This window comes from Cornus florida, unplaced genomic scaffold (assembly GCF_030987335.1).
Source record: "Cornus florida cultivar Cherokee Brave unplaced genomic scaffold, ASM3098733v1 CherokeeBrave_3.0.0_Hap2_Chr05, whole genome shotgun sequence".
Lineage (NCBI taxonomy): Eukaryota > Viridiplantae > Streptophyta > Magnoliopsida > Cornales > Cornaceae > Cornus > Cornus florida.
In genome coordinates this window covers 39,498,072-39,513,892 of record NW_026775575.1, presented here as the reverse complement: position 1 = coordinate 39,513,892, position 15,821 = coordinate 39,498,072, and positions in this window count along the sequence as shown.

Genomic DNA, 15,821 nt, shown 5'->3' with positions numbered 1-15,821 from the left:
TCTCACCAAATTTATCAGTAGTTGCTCCAACCTACATTTCAAAGCCTTGGTACTCCAATACATGCCTAATGGGAGTCTCGAAAAGTGGTTGTATTCTCATAACTATTTCCTGGATATCTTACAAAGATTAGACATAATGATAGATTTGGCATATGCGCTGGACTATCTCCACCATGGTTATTCAATACCGGTGGTTCATTGTGATTTGAAGCCCAACAATGTCCTACTAGATGAAGATATGGTTGCACATCTCTGTGATTTTGGCATTTCAAAGTTCTTAGGTGAGGGGGAGAGTATTGGGCACACCACGACTCTAGCTACATTGGGATATATTGCACCAGGTGAAGGTTTTAACTTTAATTTTCATTCAAATCTTAATTTAGGTTTTCTTTCTTACTATAACAAAATTGGAGCCTTACTTTCCTTCCACATGTTAATTCATTTGATTAATTCTGATGCGGGATCTAGAGTATGGATTGGAAGGACTAGTATCCACAAGGTCTGATGTTTATAGTTATGGTATTCTGTTAATGGAAATGTTTACAAAAACTAACCCCGCTGATGATATGTTTGCTGGAGATTTGAGCTTGAAGCTATGGGTAAGTGAGTCACTACCTAGTGTGATAATTCAAATTATAGATGCCAACTTGGTCACATCAGAGGACGGACAACTCGGTGCTAAGGTGCAGTGTGTATCATTCGTCATGCAATTGGCTTTGAATTGTTGTGCAGAATCACCACATGATAGGATAAACATGGTAGAAGTCTTGGCAACACTAAAGAAGATAGACAAAAATTTCTAGCAAGCCGAGAAAAGCAATAAACATAAAGGTATCTATTTTATCTTACTTTCAATTGTAAATATAATTTAGCAAGGCAAATTTAGAACTTAACATCATCTTAACAGGCATTTCTTTCCAAATAGTTCTTTAATAAATTAGTTATGCAATTAACTTCCAAACCGGAGGAATATATTGTAATTTTACCTTAGTATGTGCCACTTGTATTAAGTTTCTAACTTCATGTCAATGAATGCATATACCAAGGATAAAAAGTACAACAGAACAAAAAATCACATATAATGTGTTGATAGCATAATTTTATTGCAACAGGTTGCATTGCTTTGAGAGGTGAAACTATTTGTAGCTCTATGATATTGGAACTAGGCCTCAAAGGAAGGAAGTATGCTCTGTGAATGGTGGAGGCACATCTATCCCTATGCAAGTGAGATTGGAATTGAACCTAAAACCTTAGAATTAATTCCAGAGTAAGGCAAAAAAAAAATTTGGTTTTTTGGTAGTACACTAATATTAGTTGATTCTCTTCTAATAGTTGATTAATTAGCAACACTATTGACAAATTGAAAACAGCGATTTTAGGTATATACCTCCCAAAGCCATCACTGGAAAGCCAAATGCCCTCTCAAGAACGCAACAACAGGGTGTTCAGGAATCGATCATCCTCGCAATCCACAGTCTTGAAAGAAATCATCTCCTCTGTTTCAGAAACCCTAGCTTCAAGAAAATCTCACCATTGCGATCTCTCTTCCTTACTGAATGCTTGGGCTTCGCCTTCGGGTCACCGTCCTCCACCAAGACCTCACTTTGCCAAACTGGAAGTGCATCGAATCTCCATTGTTAACGGGCTCATCCTCCATCCGTTACCAACGGCTATTCCTCTGATTTCAACTGTTATGGGCCTTGGTCTCGTTTGGTTAATTGTTTTTGGCGAATGTTGGTCCCTTTGTTTTGAGCCAATAGGCCTTGTAAGACCTCAGGACAATACCTTAGCCCATGGGCTATTCCATGTAAATACTTAACACATATATATTTTCCCATCTCTACTACACTTTTGTGGCCTCTGTACAGTTTACTTCTAGTACTACATTTTAACCTTCAGAAAAAATAAATAAATAAATTAGAATTTCCATATAAAGATTATGGCTCAGGGAAAAAGAAAAATGGCAAATCATACTTTATTTATTTATTTATTATTATTTCCATATAAAGATAAAGAAAAAAGAAATGGACAAATCATTAATTATTTTTATTTTTTATTTTTTTTTATTTTTTGTCATTGACAAAAAAATTCACATATATTATTCAAAATACAACTACATTGATTTTTTAGAGACTTAAATCCTCATCATTCACTTTGAGAAGATGGTAGAGGAGATACCATCGGGCACAAGGTCCTTGGTGACAGAGCATACTTAAATGACATCAAATGAATTATCCCTCCCCAAATAACTTTAAATTAAACCATTGAAAACAAAATATATATCTCACGTAATCTTATCTAATCCAAGTTCTGCTTTTAAGTAGAATTTTTTTTTTTTTGGTTTTAAGTAAGATGTGGAGCCTAATATTCTGTACACTTTAGCCAACTTCGCAGATTACCAAATTCCACTTCCTATGTTGCCCTACTAGTTGGGTATATATCATCCTGAGAAATTTGTTAAAGGTTGCACTACACAATCAACTGGATTTGATACCAGTTGTTGTGGCGGAAACGCAAAATAAATAACACTGTTCAAGGAATAAAGAAGCAATCACGCAGAATAATAATAAATAAAAAAAAAAAAATCACACACAAGAACACAAGATATACATGGTTCACCCAAATCTTAGGGTTACGTTCATGGAGCACACCAAACAAAATCACTATGAAAAAGATTAAGAATTACAAGGAGAATTCTCTCTCAATCTCTCTCAATTGCTCTCTCTTGTATTGACACACAATTATCTCTAACTTTCACTCCTATTTATAGAGTCCCAAACTTGTCCTACAAGAACTTGCCTTTTGTAGAATCCAAAACTAATAAGGAAATTAAATCAAATCAGAAAACTGAATTTTCCTTAAACCAATAAGGAAGTCAAATTAGATTAGGAAATTGAATTTTCCCTAACAGATGAATTTTTCCTAAAATTCAGTACTCTTGAAGTTTCCATATAATTAAATCATCCTAAAAATCTTCCACCTAATCAGACTCCACAAAACTACAACAATCTCCCACTTGGAGTCTGGAGCTCTTGTAAACCAATTCCATCTTCTTCTCATGCATGTCCCATATATGTCGGTGCGCTTCTTTCTATCTTCAAGCTAGAAGACCAACTGAAGTTGCGCACAACTTCAGTTTCTCCATGGTCACTGTCTTGGTCAATATGTCAGCCGGATTCTTGGTGCCAAGTATTTTCTCAAGTGTTAACACCCTATCTTCTAACAAAGATCTGATAAAGTGATACCGAAGTCCTATATGCTTGGTCCTTGAATGAAATACTGAATTCTTTGCCAGATGTATCGCACTTTGACTATCACTGTGCAAAACATTCTTCTCTTGTTCGAATCCCAACTCTGTCAACAAACCTTGTAACCAAATCATCTCTTTACTAGCCTCTATCATCGCCATATACTCTGCCTCTATAGTAGATAACGCTACAATCCTCTGTATTTGTGAAACCCAACTAACTACAGTTGTACCCACCATGAACACATACCCGGTAGTACTTCTTATGTGGTCTATCTCGCTAACAAAGTCTGAATCTACATATCCATGTAGTTTCACTTCGCCCCTTTTGAAACATAGGCATCTGTCTATGGTACCCCGTAGATATCTCAATATCCACTTTACTGCTTCCTAGTGTAGCTTGCCTGGATCCTTCATGAACCTACTTACTACTCCCATTGTATATGCAATGTTTGGTCTTGTGCACACCATGGCATACATCAAACTTCCAATGGCTGAGGCATATGAAATTTTAGCCATAAAGTTTTTCTCATCTTCTGTCTTCGGACACTGATCTTAAGATAATCGGAAGTGATTAGCTAAAGGAGTACTCACCGCCTTAGCATTATTCATGTTAAACCTTTTCAGAACCCGTTCAACGTACTCAGCCTAAGACAACTGCAAAGTACCTTTCTGTTTGTCTCTGCTAATCCTCATCCCAAGAATCTACTTCGCTGCACCAAAATCCTTCATCTCGAATTCACTAGACAACTGCTTCTTCAATTTGCTGATTTCTTCAAAATCAGAACCTGCCACTGACATGTCATCAATATAAAGTAGAAGGATAATGAAACTTGACTTAAACCTCTTGAAGTTGCAGCAATGGTCAGCATTGCACTTGTTGTAGCCATGTCGCTTCATAAAACCATCAAACTTCTTATACCACTACCTCGGGGCTTGCTTCAAACCATATAAGTTTTTCTTCAACTTGCACACTAGTTTTTCTTTCCTTTTGACTGAGAAACCCTCCGGTTGTTGCATGTAAATCTCCTCCTCAAGGTCACCATGGAGGAAAGCAGTTTTAACATCTAACTGCTCAAGGTGCAACCCCTCTACTGCAACAATGCTAAGAACTGAGCGAATGGTACTCAGTTTCACAACCGGGGAAAAAATGTCTGTGCAGTCAATGCTTTACTTTTGCTGAAAACCTTTGACCACCAATCTTGCCTTGTATCTCTTGTAAACATCGTGTTCCTCTTTTACCCTATACACCCATTTGTTGTGAAAAACTTTCTTCCCCATGGGCAACTTGGATAGTTCCTATGTTTTGTTAGAGATAAGGGACTTCATCTCATCTTCCATTGCAAGCTCCCACTTGCTAGCATCTTCAACTTGATATGTTTTATCATAGCATTTAGGCTCACCATCATATGTGAGCAACATATAATCCAAATATTTCCTATTCTGTACATGAGGTCGCGTGGACCTTTTGGGTGCAGGCATAGGAGTTGAAATCTGCAGTGAACTATGCTCTGTGAGTTCTAGCCAAGAACTCTCATCTGTTTGCTTCGCATCAATGCTCTCTGGATCATCATCCAACTCAACAAACTCAAGCTTACTCTGTATAGGACTAGTTAACTGTGCTGCATTTCTATCCTTGTACATCACTTCTCGTTGAAAATTACATCTCTACTTCTGATGATTTTCTTGTTCTAATTATCCCAGAGTCGATAACCAAACTCATCTCCGCCATACCCAACGAAGATGCATTTTAGTGACTTGGGATCGAGCTTTCCCCTAGCATGGTCACTAATATGCGTATATGCAATACAATAAAAAACTTTCAACCATAAAAGATTTACCTCTTTGCCACTCCATACCTCCTCTGGTATTCAATGCTTCAAAGGCACCAATGATTTACGATTTATTAGGTAGGATGCTGTATTGACTGCTTCTGCCCAAAACTGTTTGGGTAGACCCGAATGTATGCGCATGCTTCTGGCTCTTTCTGTCAATGTTCGGTTCATCCGTTCTGCCACCCTATTCTGCTATAGGGTTCCTTACACAGTCCTCTCTAATCTGATCCCATTATCAAAACAGAACTTCTTGAACCCAGTGTCTTCATACTCACCACCATTGTCTGATCTCAACCTTTTGATCTTCAAACCTGTATCATTCTCCACTATAGCCTTCCACTTCTTGAACATATCAAATACCTCAGATTTGTGTTTCAAAAAATAAACCCATACTTTCCTCGTGTGATCATCAATGAAAGTCACGAAGTAGGATTTTCCGCCAATGGATAAAACAGTGGTTGGCCCCCAAACGTCTGTGTGAACTAACTCAAGTTTCTCCTTTCTGAGATCTCTGCCACTCTTCTTGAAACTGACCCTCTTCTGCTTGCCCATCACGCAACTCTCACAGAAGTCAATATCAATTGCCCGTATGCCTAGTAGTTTCCCCTTTGAGTACATAATCTTGAGCCCCCTTTCACTCATGTGACCTAGTCTCTAGTGTCAAAGGTTGTGATCTTCTCTGTTTTCTGTAACTGCTATAGACCCACAAACACTGGTAGTTGTGTAGAGAGTGCCAGATTTCTTACCACGTGCAATGGTCATAGCGCCTTTGGAAACTTTCCATGAGTCTCCATTGAAGGTTGTAACAAAACCTTCATCTGACAATTGTCCCACCAAAATCAGATTCTTCCTCAAGTCAGGGATATGTCTCACATCCTTTAACTTCCAAGCGGACCCATTCAACTTGATTTGTACTTCACCCTTGCCAATGACGCTGCAAGGCTGGTCATCACCAAGATACACCTTACCAAGGTTACTCGGTTCATAGCTATTAAATAGCTTTTTGTTTGAGGTGCCATGGAATGATGCGCCGGAATCTAAAACCCATGATTCCGCCTTACTTTCCAAAGAGCATATCAATGCATCATCTGATTCTTCTGAGACAAAGTTTGCTTCAGTTTTTCTTTCGGTTCCCTTCTTTGGAAGTCTGCAATCAACACGGTAATGTCCATTCTTTCCACAATTCTAACACTCAACGTCACTGAGATCTATGGAATTCCTGAAATTTTGAGACTGTGTCCTTCCATTCCTTGACTTGGATCTACCTCTGTTTCTATTACTGTTGCCCTTCTTCTTGTTTGAACCTTTACCTCTGCTTTCAACATTCAACGCCGAACCACTGGTAGAAACCCCTATTGTTTGCTTTCTAATTTCTTCAGTCAGAATCATGCTCACAACTTCATCAAACTTCAACTTGGTTTTCCCTGTAGAGCTACTGATCGTTGTAACTGTGCCACTCCAACTCTCGGATAACTGCCTTAGAATTAGCAGTGCTCGGATCTCGTCTTTGAAGTCGATATCAACAGGCTCTAATTGCCCAACTATCTTGTTGAACGCATTTAGATGTTCGTTGAACTTACAACCTTCGACCATCTTTATGTTGAACAACTTCTTAATCAAGTGCACCTTGTTCACTGTAAAAGGCTGTTCATATATACTAGAAAGGGGTGCCATGAGAGACTTCGTCGTCTTCTCGTTCTTGATATTAAAGGCTTGACTTTGACAACGTCAATCTGATGGTGCCAAGAGCCTTCCTATCAAGTAATTCCCATTCTGCATCCTTTGTATCCTCTGACTTCTTTCCCAAAGGTTGGTACAGATTTTTCTAAAACAAGAGGTCTTCAATTTTCATCTTCCAGAAACTGAAGTTTGTGCCATCGAACTTCTTTATCATGGATGTGGATGTCTTGTCTTTTAATTCCATTACTCCCACTCGAACGGACAGATCTGATCGAAAGACTTTCGGAATTTCGTCAAACACCTTATGTGCCCTAGGTTCTCAACCAAAGGCTCTGATACTAGTTATTAGAGTTGCACTACATAATCAACCAGATTTGATACGAGTTGTTGTTGCGGAAACGCAAAATAAACAACACTGTTCAAGGAATAAACAAGCAATCAGGAAGAATAATAAAAAAAAATCACACACAAGAACACAAGATATACATGGTTCACCCAAATCTTGGGGTTATGTCCATGGAGCACACCGAACAAAATCACTATGAAAAAAATGAAGAATTACAAGGAGAATTCTCTCTCAATCTCTCTCAATTGCTCTCTCTTGTATTGGCACACAATTATCTCTAACTTTCACCCCTATTTATAGAGTCCCAAACTTGTCAAACAAGAACTTGTCTTTTGTAGAATCCAAAACTAATAAGGAAATTAAATCAAATCAGGAAACTGAATTTTCCTTAAACCAATAAGGAAGTCAAATCAGATTAGGAAACTAAATTTTCCCTGACAGATTAGGAAACTGAATTTTTCCTAAAATTCAGTACTCTTGAAGTATCCATATAATAAAATCTTCCTAAAAATCTTCCACCTAATCAGACTCCACAAAACCACAACAAAATCCTGCAACCTTTACCCTAGCTTGAGTGAACCAGTAGTGTGTTATTGTGTCTGTTTGGCCTTTTTTTTTTTTTTTTTTTTTTTTTTTTTTTTTTCTCTGTTTAATTTCCCAACAATCCCAACTGTTTGGTATGAAGTTGGTTAGAAAAGGCCCGCGAAATCACTTGTATTTTATCCGTTTGTTTCTTTCTAAATACATAACAGCACCCTCTCGTAGCCGGTTAAAAGGGGTCTCTCTCTCATTCCGTCTGTTCCACTCACTTACGATTGGAAAATGTTCTAATACCAACTCTCATTGAGTTGGGTAAGAATTAGTTGTTGGAGATGTGATTCATTTCCTGTACTAATTTGGGGTTGGATGGTTTCATTTCAACCAATTTCTTTCACTAGTCGCTGCCACTAACCTCAAAAGTCAAATCTTCTCATACCATCTAATGGGTTGCCAAGTCTGTAGTAGGAAGATACATTGTTTGTTTTATAGACTCAAACCTACATAGGAATAGACACCATGCCAGTTCATTTGGACTCTATTGTAATCACTATTTTGTAAGTAAGTTTTTATGTTTTGGGAGTTAATAAATTGAAATTTCTTGGTCATAATAAGGGCCGGTGGTGGTGGTGGTGGTGGTGGTGAGAGATATGCTACTATATATGATTTAATGGGAAAGCAAGGGTCTCCGAGAAGTCCACGTCCTGAACACCCGAATGTTGATGTATCATTTGGGGCAAAAGATTATCAGTATAGATGTTGGGAAACATAACAAGGCTGTGATAAAAAAAAAAAAAAAAACCTTGAGGATTAGCTGCAAACAGAGTTAAAAAGATGAACCTCCCTCCTTTCCCCCTCCATCCCTTCCTACCTTCCACCACACCTTCCAGCTACCTTGTGTGCCATGGTTTCTGGTAAAGAATCATGGCTCGTTCAGGTTCCTCCTCCCCCCACCCTCCCAACCCCTACTCTGACCCACCAACTCTTCCCCCCACCACTCCAGCCACTCCACCGAACCAGAATCCTCCAAATGGGGTTCCACTGTCAGGTGTAATGTACTCTGCAACTGATGAGGAAAAGATAAACCTTGCTTTAGCTTAGCAGAAGCTTAAGGAAGCCCCATCTTGTCACTTAGCAGAGGCAAGGAAGAAGTTCCACCATACTCGAGGGAGGATTGTTATTCTTGAATCATCTCTTAATAGCCTGCAGAAGGATAAAGGTGGTGTCACAGAAGGTGAGGGGCATAAACAACAGTAGCTGCGCAATCTTAGATCCATAATCCACCAACCTTCCCTTAGGGGTAAAGGTAGATGTATGGGTGGATCAACCAGAGGAAGAGGTAGACATAGTTTCTACCAAGCAAGCTACCAAGGCGAGTCAAGCCACGCACCTAAGGCAACTGGGCATCACATTACCCAGTCTGAGGACACAGCTATGCCAAATTGTGCTGGGGATAAGTCCAAGGCTAGCCCAATGTCTGATATGCAACATTTTCACCAAAATAGTATCACCAACCCTGCAAACAAACCACTGCACACAGAAACTACCACTCTAAGCAAAGGAAATTTTTTGACCAACAGGCCTAGCTGGGTTGCAGTGGTGGTTAAACCTCTTGATGACTCTCCTAAAATGGAATTGGAGTTCATACCTCTTACCTCTTCTGATGGTCCAATTAAAATCTCACCCCCAAAGTGCATTGCAGAGGAGGGATCAAAGGAATGGGAAAGCTGTCTTATTGGGTACTTTATCCAAAAGAAACTCCCCTTTCTCGCTTATGAAAGACTCAGTTACAAAAATGTGGCAACACCAAGGACTGAATGAGGTTTTGGCTGATGACAAGGGGTTCTTTGTTTTTAAGTTTGCCTCAGAAATGGAGTGTAATAAAATCTTGGCCAATGGCCCCTGCCTGGTCATGCGGAAACCCATGTTTTTGAAAAAATGGAAGAAAGGCATGGTACTCAATCAGGATTCCTGTAGATTTATTCCCCTATGGATCAAGTTCTATAATATTCCATTTGAGTTTTGGACAGCAAAGGGCTTAAATCATGTTATCAGTGCTGTGAGGAGTCCCTTATTTGCTGATAAACTCACTGAAACTAAGAAGAGATTAAGCTATGTAAGGCTGTGTGTGGAAGTGGATGCCACAAAACCCTTTGTTGAGGACTTCTTGCTCGAAGCTGAGGATAGGGTATGGATTGACATCAAGGCTGAGTTCCAGTGGAAGCCTATGGTGTGCTCTTCATGTCAGTGTTTTGGCCACCTTGACTCCAGATGCCCTGTCAAGAAAATTATAACCAAGTTGGTGAATGTTGAGGCTCCTGCGACCATAGAAGGGTCTATTGTGTAGGAAGATAAAGATTTTACCACTACCAAGGTAACAACACCTCCAATTAGTAATGCAGGTACTGCAATGGCACCTACTATTGGCCAGGAAAAGGAAACTCACTACACTGCTAAGAAAGGGAAGAGTGGGGGTTCCATGATCATTCCTCACAACACTGAGGAAAAGAATTGTGTAACCAAAAATTGCACAAACCCTGAACAAAGTCCTGATAAAACTATTATAGAGGGATATACAACGCCTATCCCCATCCCATCCACTTATGCAACAGATGAGGTGGAAGGAAATATTGCCACAAGGTCAAAACCTAAATGCTCCCCCAATGGTGATAAGGATCTCCATGGATGTTCCTCACTTGAATCTTCCACAAGCACTACTGAGTGTGAGGTGACTTTTGACACTAATGCCATTGACAGCAAAGGGAAAAAGAAGAAGAAGAAAAAGAAGAAAAACAAGGGTGAAGATGGCCCATGTCTTCCTGTGCTGGGCTTTCCAGGGTTGATCCTTAATACCCTGGTTTAATGTTTATTGTAGGTTGGAATATCAGGGGTCTCAATTCCCCTGAAAAATAAAAAGAAATAAGGCAGTGTATTAAGGACTCTAAGCTTCATTTAATTGTTGTTCTTGAAAGAAAAATTTCAGGAAGCAGACATCAGCCCTATCCACAGAGCAATTGCTCCCTCTTGGAAGCTTATTTACAATTATTCATACTCCACTTTGGGAAGAATCTGGATTTTCTTTAACCCTAACATCCTTAAGGTCCATATGCTGTCTTCTACTGCTCAGGTTATCCATTACAGTGTTACAACATTAGAAGACCAGCACCACTTCTTTGTCTCTACAGTCTATGCTTACAACTCTGCTACTCTAAGAGAATGTCTGTGGAGCAACATTACAGCTCAAGCAACAAGCTTCTCCCATTTTCTATGGGCCATCCTTGGTGATTTCAATATTATCAGGCACCCTAATAAGAATGTGGGAGGTTCTAGCAGGTGGAACTCAGGTATTACAGATTTCAATAATTGTATTAACTTGGCTGAATTGACTGAGCTTAACTACTGTGGTATTTTTCTTACCTGGACCAATAAAAGTCTAGGTGATACTAATATATCTAGAAAGCTAGATAGGGTTCTTGTCAATGACAGATGGATATCTGAGCTTCAATTTTCTACTTGTGAGTTCTTGCCCCAAGGGATTTCTGACCACTCTCCCATGGTTATCAACATTGGGTGTACACTACCAAGAAGAGGATTCCATTCAGATTTTTCAACTTTATTGGGAACCATGATGACTTCCTTGCAACTGTGGCTAGTGTGTGGGAGATGGATGTTCAAGGTACTCCTACGTTCTAGGTGGTTAGGAAGCTAAAAATTCTTAAACACAAGCTGAAGGCTTTAAACAGAAAGCATCACAGTGAGATTTCCATTAAAGTTGTTGAAGCTAGAGAGAATCTCAATACTTGCCAAGTTCTTCTTGATGTTAATCCTACAAATGTGCAACTTAGGACTGATGAAAATGCTCTCTTTCAAAAGTTTCATGACCTTTCACTGGCTGAAGAACAATTCTTCGTGCAGAAATCTAGGATTAAATGGCTTGAGGAGGGGGATAAAAACACAAGTTACTTTATGAAATCATTCAATGCCAGGTGCAATAGGAAGAAGATTATAAAGCTACAATTGGCAAATGGGGAAACCAATGAGTCTCTTCCAGCTATCAAGAGTAAGGCTGTTAACCATTTCCAAAATATTCTTGGAGGCCAAACCCACACTTATCTTGGTATTGACAATCTCAGAGAGGTGTTTAACAAGGTTTTACCTACAAATATCATTGATAATCTCACTGGTATTCCTTCCCTTGAGGAAATTAGAGAGTGTTTTTTTGCTCTAAGTAATATAAAAGCTCCTGGTCCTGATAGGTATAATGCCCACTTCTTCAAGAAGACCTGGTCTGTGATTGGCAATGACATTTCCTTAGCTATCAGAGATTTTTTTGTGAATGGGCAACTCCTAAGAGACATCAACTCTACTTGTATCACTTTGGTGCCCAAGATTCCTAACCCAACATCCATGCAGACTTTAGACCAATCTCTTGTTGTAACACCATATATAAAGTCATCTCAAAAATTATTGCAGAAAAGTTACAGCTTATTCTTCCCCACATTGTTGGTAAATACCAAACAACTTTTATAAAGCATAGGAAGATTGGAGATGGAGTTTTTATTGTCCAGGAACTCATGAAAGGGTACAACTCCAATACCTCTACTCCTAGGTGTACTCTTAAGATTAACCTTCATAAGGCTTATGACACTGTTTGTTGGGAGTTCTTAATTGATTGCCTAAGGATTTTATGTTTTCCACCAAATTTCATTCAGTGGGTTTATGCCTGCATCACTTCCACTGCTTTCTCAGTTTCCATCAATGCGGAACTTGAGGGTTTCTTCAAAGGTTTTAAGGGCCTTAGACAAGGGGATCCACTATCACCCTTCCTCTTTGTGATTGTGATGGATGTCCTCTCATCTATTATCAACAAAGCCATTGCTGAAGACCCCCAATTCAAGTACCATTGGAGATGTAAAAGTAATAAGATTTCTCACTTATGTTTTGCTGATGATCTTATGTTTTTCTGTAATGGAGACCCACACTCCCTTGAGATTCTACTTAATAGTATTCATAAGTTCTCTAGCCTATCTGGCCTTAAGCCTAACCTGAACAAGAGCAACATTTTTACAGCTGGCATTCCTTTGGAGACAGTGAGTGGTATGATCATAGCTTCTGGGTTCGAGATTGGGCACTTCCCTTTTAGATATCTTAGTGTTCCCCTCTCTGCATCTAGGTTTCTTGCAAATGATTGTATCTTGGTTGAGAAGATCACTTCTAGAATCTCTAGCTGGACCTCCAGATTTCTTTCTTATGCAGGAAGATTATAACTTATTCGATCAATTCTCATCAACATCCATGCCTATTGGGGCAACATTTTTGTGCTTCCTCTTCAGGTGACTAAGCAAATCAATTATGTTTTAAAGAACTTCCTTTGGACTGGCTAAGAGATAAAGGACATTGGAGCAAAGATTAACTGGTATGCAGTGTGCAAGCCTAAAAACTATGGTGGTCTTGGCCTTCCTAACATTGCTGCCCTTAATAGGATCTCAATTCTCAAGCACATTTGGAATCTGTTTTGTGATAATGGCCAATCCCTCTGGTATGATTGGGTTTTCTCTAACTTAATCAAGGATGGTAGCTTTTGGAAGATTAAGGCTAGCCAACTTAGCTCTTGTAACTGGAGAAGGTTGCTCAAGCTTAGGGGCATGGCTAGGCCTTTTATCAAACACCATGTAGGGGATGGCATGGACACTTCCCTATGGTTTGATTAATGGCTCCCCTCAGGACCTATTGAGAATAGAGTGGATTTTGCAACCATCTCTAATCACCTTTGGGATATTAAATCCAAGGTCAGCTGTTTGATCAGGCATGGACAATGGAGAATCCCAAACCACTTCAGGAATATTATTGGTGCTAATTAAACCATTCCCCCTATTAATGGTGGCAACAAGGATAGGACAGTGTGGACTCTCTCTCCTACAGGGGGGTTCAGTTTGAAGCACACCTACAATGCCTTCATACCACCAGCTCCTCTCTCTAGGTGGAACCATATTATCTGATTTCCCAAACATATCCCTAGGCATGCCTTCATTACATGGCTTGCTTTAAACTGCAGACTCTATACTAGAGATAGGTCCTTCTGGTTGACATCGGATAACCATAACCTCTGCTCTCTCTGTATGGAAGAGATGGAGACCCATGAACCCTTATTCTTTAAATGTAGGTTTTCCTCCTCTATTTGGGATTATGTTCAGCACAAGTGTGGTGTGTATTGTGGTGATCGAAGCTTCCTCTTCATTGGGCAATGGATTGGAACAGTTTGGAATGCTAAATGTAAATCGATTAAGGCCATCACAGTCAAATTATGTTTCTCTGCTACAATATATTTTATATGGAAAGAAAGGAACAATCGTACCTGTGTTGGGGCTCAAAAACCCCCTCAAGCTATTTGGAAGATCATCGAGGACTGTATTCGTTCTCGTCTCCTCTCTATCAAGGCTAAGGACTCCACCAGCTCGAGAGTTGTCGCTACCGAATGGGGAATCCCTAGTCTGATCAATGGCGATGAGGTTTCATCTGAGTGATGTTGATCTCTTGTTGTCTTCCTTCTCTGTTTTGATCTTTTGTTCATGAGCGTGAGAGAGGGAAGATGTTTCTTTGGTTGGCTTCAGGCTGCTTGGGCTGGGCCTGTTTTTGCTTTGTTGCCTTCGGGCTGTTTTTGCCTTCTTGGGCTTGTTGGGTAGCCCTGTACATCTTTCTTTTTGGTTATATATACTGACATAACCAAAAAAAAATACTAATAAAAAATAAAAAATAAAAATATGCTGTGATCCTTCTAAAGGGAGGAGTATATCCAGGGGGAGACTACAACCGCTGGAATAAGACCTTTCTTCTTCACAACTTGAAGAATGAGTCTGCCAAATTTAGTGCTTGTAAAGGAGTTTATGTTGGGAAAAGGCATATTTGGTTACGTAAACACGTGAGGTCCATTGTTTTCACTTTTGGGTTTATGGGTTTTCTTTTTCTTTTCGATTATATTCCCTTTTGTTCTCCATTTTGGATCCCCACTATTCTGCACAATGGTTCAACTCCTGTAATATCAACTGCTACAGAGGTTTGACTTCTTTTTCTTTGTCTTTTTTGTATATTGTTCTTAGGGATGCATTTTCATATGCTGCTGTTCTCAATTAAATTTTAGATTATCGTCCTATTGAACTCTAAACTTCAAAGTGGGATTGGCCAGAATGTACTGGCATTTCCCTAGGCATTGAATGATTATGTTGAAAACATGAAAATTTAAAACAAATGAACTTGAGTAAATTCTTTGACTATTGCTTCATAATAAGATAGGAGCTTGTAAAATTGATGGTAGTTGTAGGGAGTGTTCTTGGAATTCGGTAGAGAAGGCCATTGATGGTAATTGTAGGGAGTGTTCTTGTGATTGGTTAAGTTCTTAAACAAGGATTGGCGGCCATAAGGATTTTTGTTGGGGGACTAAGAAAGGACTTAAGTGGTAATACTTGAGCAGCATTTGTGGTCTGACAAGGAAGTCCTTGAATAGAAGAACTTGGATTCTGATTATGGTGATCTGACAAACTCTACTGAACAGTTTTGTTCAACCTAGGATTTTACTCATCAAATAGTTGTTAATTATTTATTATAAATTTTAAGTATTTTTTTCTCAAATAATACCACTGCTTGTGTTCCCGAAGGAGAGGAAAACAACTTCAATTAATGAAGGAAAATCGGCAGTACAGATGTATGATCGCCTACTGAATCTGGCTTCAAGTGCTCTTGCACGGGTTTGATTCTCGACCTGGTTTAATGTGCATCACACGCACATTATATGCACAAAATCATGAAGAGCGTATGATTTAGGCATATTTAGTTTGTTTGACTTGTTCTTTTTTATTAATTTAATTATTGTACCTCTCTGAAACCTTAATGGTGCAAAAAGAATTTAAGCAAGATGCATCAAAATTCTGGGAGGAACCATATCCTCAAGCGTCTATGTGGAAACCTTGGGCAGATAAAAAGAGTTCAACAAATATAGGTACTCTTCAGTTATATATGATTGATCCTTGGTTCTTGCATGTAACATTGATATGTTTGCATTAAAACAGGATGTAGTGTTGTGAAACTTAAGCTTCAGCTTTCCCCAACTACTAAATTTCTGTTTTCTATTTCTGTTGAAATAGTAGTGCATCTCTTTAATTTGATGCTGGATCAAATTAAA